Source organism: Natrix helvetica (assembly GCF_964273705.1).
Source record: "Natrix helvetica genome assembly, chromosome: 2".
NCBI classification, from domain to species: domain Eukaryota; kingdom Metazoa; phylum Chordata; class Lepidosauria; order Squamata; family Natricidae; genus Natrix; species Natrix helvetica.
The window spans coordinates 109,479,409-109,485,626 of record NC_138552.1 but is presented as its reverse complement, the minus strand read 5'-3'; the positions used below and the strand labels follow the sequence as shown (position 1 = coordinate 109,485,626).

General features: G+C 39.4%; 1 pseudogene across 1 annotated transcript; it reads left to right on the top strand.

Moving 5' to 3' along the window:
* Positions 1–2,685: 2,685 nt before the first annotated feature.
* Positions 2,686–3,592, top strand: LOC309387708 (olfactory receptor 2A12-like; annotated as a pseudogene). Its single transcript has one exon. The product of its transcript is annotated as an olfactory receptor 2A12-like (transcript).
* The last annotated feature ends 2,626 nt before the right edge of the window (positions 3,593–6,218 follow it).

Below are 6,218 nucleotides of genomic sequence, written 5' to 3'. Positions count from 1 at the left end.
AGAACAATTTTCCAACTAACCAACCAGCCTACTAGCGTTTTTTTTCGCAGGGCCTTGAAGATCTGGCTCTTTGCCCAGGCTTTTCATTAGTATGGTTGAAACACCTTCAGAATTGTATGTGTGCGTGTGCATGCACACACACACACACAGGTATATACCTTGTAGCCTGGTTTTGCCATCTTTTTGCTCCTTTGTTTTAGTTTATTAGACTTCTAGACCGCCTCCTCTCCCCGAAGGGACTCGGGGCGGTGTTTTTACTGTAGTACATTTTGTATTATTTTTTCTGTGACTTTTACTTTGTGAATCACCCAGAATCTCAAATTCAATAAAAGAAAATTATGAATAAATAAGGTTACAATGTTGACCATGAAAGATCTACATGCTCGGTGTTCTGGAACACTTTATCACTTTACTGAGGGAACATTTCCTTATGTTCACATGACTTAAGGTCAATATAAAATAAAATGCTAATATGGCAATTATTTGTTTCTTTCCGCTTGGGTGTGCATTATTTGACAGGGGCAGTAAAGATTTCAAATATAGATACTTATCTTGAACACAAATTCTAACTTAGCTATTTCTTAGAAAGTAAAGTATGGCAAATATGAATCTAATAATTATTTTGAGAGGCAAGAATCTAAAGGGACCAGCACATATTTGTCAACAGTCTTATCATCTTTGGATTTAAATTTATGGCTGGGTCCCAATCCATGGGTTCCTCCATTCTCCCAGGAACATATCCTTTATCACCTCATAAGCATTAGAGATCACTATTTCACTACTAAGTGAAGTGGGATTTATTTTTCAGCCCCATTCATTGTAGCAAGGGAGCAGGAGACAAGATCTCTGAGGGAATATTTGTGCTTCAGATAAACAAATTGGAAAAGATGTGGACTTTGCACAGTTTCTGCTGGTCTTTTTTAAGGAACCCTTTGTGGATCATAGCTTGTGGACTACAAGTTGCAGTAAGAATAGTTTTCTGATGATGGTCCTTCATCTAGGAAGACGTCTTCAGAAAAGGCTGAGCTACACATGATTCTGGTAGTTGGATGAAGTTTGGAGATTGCATAGGGAGAGGTATAGGGAGTGTAGAATGGGCAGGCAAGGGTGGAAGACTAAACTGAGAGGAGAAGAAGAACCACAAATGGAAGATGGGCATAAATTATCAAAAAGTTCTGCTAAGGTAGGTATTAATTATTTGCAAGAATGCTAGAATAAAGAGTTGGAACATCCCATATTAATAAATCAGTGTCTGAATCCTTATAGAGTATCAAAATGTTACCTATAATATTTAGAGGAGACTAATTCAAGTTTTTGTTTCATGTTTAAACAATGACGCTGTGCTGATATATCTTTAGACAAAAGGATTGGCTGTTATGTTGGAATTATTAAGCAGAGAAAGCACATATTCATGACAATTACCAGTCTCTCATCCATCTGACGACAGCAAAATCTACACTTTAAGTCCAGGTGTGCATACAATCCCCTCGCATTTGGTTTCACAGAGTTTTAGTATTGTAGAAGAAGCATAGAAATTTCATTATGCCATTTCTATAATAGGATATGGTCATGTTTGGTAATGTTTGTCCTTCCTCAACTTTAGTCTGAGACTAAGAGATGCAGTCACTGTTCTGTCCCCTAACCATTTGAGGTTTGTGGGCAGATATCTTTTCTAGTTCTACCATATATGTAGAACTAGATGTGTTTATAGCGTATCAAGCATGGCCTTAACATAGATTTACGAAAGGGCATTATTATATTGGCAGTTTGCTTTTCAGTTCTGCTCTTATTATGTTTTTTTTTACAGCAACTGCACACTCATTCCATTCATATATATGTGAAATTGGGGTATAGTATTTAAAACCTATATTGCTGACTGCTGAAGGAAAGATACAGTTACTGTATGCATTAATATTACATTAATATTACATACACTGACCAATGATCTTAATTTTTATATCAACTGGTGATAATTCATGGTTGCTGAATCTATTTCACTGCAATGGATTTTAATTAACCAGATTTATCATCATTCCCCAAGCATTTATGGCTGTATTAAACAATTATCTACCAGAATATTATAACTTTTACAGTATCATATACTTATGAAAGTTTAAAAAAAATGTGACCAGCATCACATACTGTATCTCACAGACATGGTCTCTTTTTCTAATGGTTACCCCAGTGGTGGGATTCAGCCAGTTCGCACCAGTTCAGGAGAACTGGTTAACTTTCTGAGCAGTTTGGGGAACTGGTTGTTGGAAGAAATCATTAGGGCAGAGAACAGGTTATTAAATTATTACAAGTTAAATTATTTGAATTCCACCACTGGGTCACCCCCATATGTACCATTGGGTGGAAGAAGAATGGCACTGCCCAATACTCTCTGATCACTGCAGTTTTTGCAAAGGGTAAACTTTGCAGCTGTGCATATTCTCCCATAATCTCCATCATGCAGGTGTCCTATATGAGTAGGCTTCTTTCCTTTTTCAAATATTGAAATGAATGCTGAGAATATAAGAAAGTGAGAGGTTTTTCCCCACATAATGGGATGCAATGGTGAAATTGTCTCAAGATGTTTGTGTAAGATTTATAAGCACAATCATTTTTTTGTTCCCCATGTATATGTACAGATCTTTGTCCAATGAATATATCCAATGAAACAAACAAACAAAACAAAGCATCATGATGAACCAAACATCTGTGACTGAATTCCTTCTGCTTGGTCTTTCCAGAAACTTGAAGATCCGTCTTTTTTTGCTTGGACTTTTTTCAATTGTCTATGTTCTGACTCTGGTGTACAACACAATCATCCTGATGCTCATTTGGCTGGATATGCGACTCCACACTCCCATGTATTTCTTCCTGGGCCAACTTGCCTGTGTAGACATCTGCTATACTTCCAGCACAGATGTTGGCTAACCTTCAAAGCCCAAGACAAACCATCTCATTGGCTGCCTGTGCCATACAGATGCATATTTTCCTGGCATTGGCTATTACTGAGTGCATTTTGCTTGCAGTAATGGCATATGATAGGTATGTAGCAATATGCCACCCACTGCATTATGTCTTCCTCATGAACAAGACAGTGTGCATGAAATTAGCCTTGATCTGCTGGACTACTGGTTTTTTATTGCCAGTGGTCCATACTGTTCTTACCTGGCAATTGCCGTTCTGTGGTTCTAATTTGATTGATCATTTCTTTTGTGAAATGCCGGCTTTGCTGAAGCTAGCATGTGCCGATACCCAATTGGTTCAAACGGTTACTTCAGTGGGGTGCATTTTCACCTTACTTATTCCCAGCTCCTTTATCTTGATGACTTATATCCGCATCTTAGTGGCCATTTTAAAAATCCAATCTGTGCACGGGCAGCGCAAAGCTTTCTCTACATGTGGTTCCCATGTGACCGTTGTGGTTCTTTTCTATGGGAGCGCCATATTTATGTACATGAGACCAGAGTCCAGCCATTCTCCAGGCCAGGACAAAGTAGTCTCTCTTTTCTACAGCATTGTCACACCCATATTCAATCCCATGATATACTATCTAAACAGCAAGACAATGAAAGATGCCTTTCTAAAAATGCTGCAATGATGTAACTTTTGAATGATGATTAGATAGCAAAAAGGATCACTTTTTGAGCTTTAATACCATTATGTGAAGTTTCCAAAAGATGACCTAATTAATTTACGAGCCTCGAGTCAAAGTTCAAAAGAAATCCAGTCGTTTATTTGGATCAACATTTTGGCATGTTCCTCTGTGGAGCCGAAACTGATTTCTGGTTAATGGTCTTTGCACTTTATCCCTAACTCTCCCCCCCTCAGTTTGTGTCATAAATCATATCCACCAACGAGGATGTAGAAATATGAGATCCGATTCTGGCCAAAGGTATGCATGGAATCCTCCCTCCAATGTCAACTTGATAATAGTCATGGTAATGCTTTGCAAGTTGACACATTACTCTAATAGCAGTCTCACTCTGGCAATGGAACAAATATAAGTTGTAATAAACAATGGTCCACATTATTACTATTGATCATAACTAATTAAAAATAATCTATACAGGTTTTTACAGATTGATTGATTGATTAAGTAATTCTTCATAAATGTCAACATTAGAGAAATTATTGGTGATTTCTGATTGAACCCATTTCTCCCTGGAATAGCATCTGCAAATGGAGCAAAAATTCCCTTCTCTGCAGACCAATGTGACTATCCTCACTAGTTTTCAAGCATTGGGATGTCTTCTGAAAAATATTTTGGAAACACACAGGATGCTTCTGTATTGAGCGGGGGAGAGCAACCAGGTTAAGTCTGCCATGCAAGTAACAGTCTGCTCACAATAAGACACTATTGCAAAAAAAATAATTCCTTTGTTTTTAAGTGATAAATATAGATATTACATTAGGAGGAAATATTTCCTTAAATGCACTAAAGCAGGAAGTGTTTATGCAAAAATGCTCCCTGTTGTAAATTTTTAATTGACACAACAGGTGTTTTTTTTAAAATAGAAAATCTGTTCTCTGATCAAGAAGAAAGCTTTTAATCAATTGAGTAATCAGTAATATTTCCACAAAGTACAATTTATGCTTTTCCCCTGGTTTGGATTCTGCGGCTTCGCCGGGCCGCATTAGGGTGGGCGCAATCATGGGATGACAAATGAGTCTGACCACACGGTTTACTCGGGATGATTGCGCCCAGAATGTGTTCTGGAGCCTGCTTTTATTAAGTCAGAAGGCATTCAAAAAAGTTTCCGTTATACATCGTGTGATTACATGATTGGTTACCTGCTTGTGGCAGGGCAGAACTAAACAGGTTAGCATACAGCCATATAATTGGTTAAAGCTTTCCATAGGATGTGGTTTTTTCTCTCCTGTCCGGAGTTCTCTGGACAGGCTCTGTGGTTAGCATTTCTTGCATAAACAGCAGGTGTTGAAGCATAGCAAAGGATGTGGTTTTCTATGTCGTAAGGCTACCTTGTCAGGTTGTCTTTCATTTAATGTGAAGCAAAATTATTTGACCATTGCAAAAGATCCCAACATCTCCTCCTTTCTTTTTTTATTTCAATGGAAAGGCTGTGGCGGTTGGAGCCGGAGTGTGGCCCAGGCCCCTCCGGGCCCGAGATTCACTATCACTCACTGACCACTGGATACAAGGTCAAGTCCTCCGACTCAGCCTGTATCGTTGACCTTACCCTGATGTTTTTTTGAGGAGATGTTTTTATGGTTTGCAAAGTGAGCTAAAGGATTGACTCATCCTCTTCACTCACGATGAAATTATTTGACACCTCATCCTGAGGTATGGGTTGGTAGGTCCCTCTGCTTTCGAGGTCCCAGAGGGTATTCTGGGATTGCAACAGCATGGTCTGCAATGAATCTATTCTAGATGTAATAAATGTAGAAAAGCGATTAAATAAGCATGGACCAATTGTGCACACTAATACAAGCAAAATTAATGGTCCTATAAGAGCACTTAGCAAAGTGTTGAGCCAAGGGGAAAGGTTATACCAGTTTCCAAACCATCCTTGTTGATCTTCCCTCTCCTATTTTCATTTATTCAGGCCTTCTCTGAGTTTTGTCATAGAGTCCTGTACTATGCCAGAGTGGTCTGCATAAAAACAACATTCTTCCCTTAAGGCCACACATAACCATAAAAACAACATTCTTCCCTTAAGGCCATACATAACCCCCCCTTCTTTTTTAAAAAAATAAATCGAGTCCTCTTCTGTTTTGCAAAACCACTTCTGAGAGGGAGGTTAAAGATTGTCATGTTAGGCAAAGTATTGTTAGGAATACAGTCATGTGGATGTAACTTGGGATGGAATTGGCAGACATGGCGATCCGGAATTCACAAGGTATAGCCTGGGAGTATAAAGTCACACATCAATGGTTGCAGACTCAGGAGACGGGGAGGCTGGCAGCGGAGATGGGTGGGGTGCTGGTGCAAAGTAAGGCCGGATACAGCGACCAGGAACCCACAAGACTTTGTCAGGCAGTTGGACTGCTGCGTAGCCTCTTCCCCAGGTGATGAGATCAGCGGGCCCTCTCCAGGCAGGATCTGGGAGTTGGCGATACCAAACCTGAGGGCGGGGGAAAGAGAGGGAGGGGGAAGAAAAATGCCTTGTGGCAGCAGAGGAGGCAGGAGTGCCAGTCAAGTTTAAAAAATTCAAGGAAAATAAGCATAAGTTCAAAATGTTTTGCACCGTTGGGAGGTTAGGGAG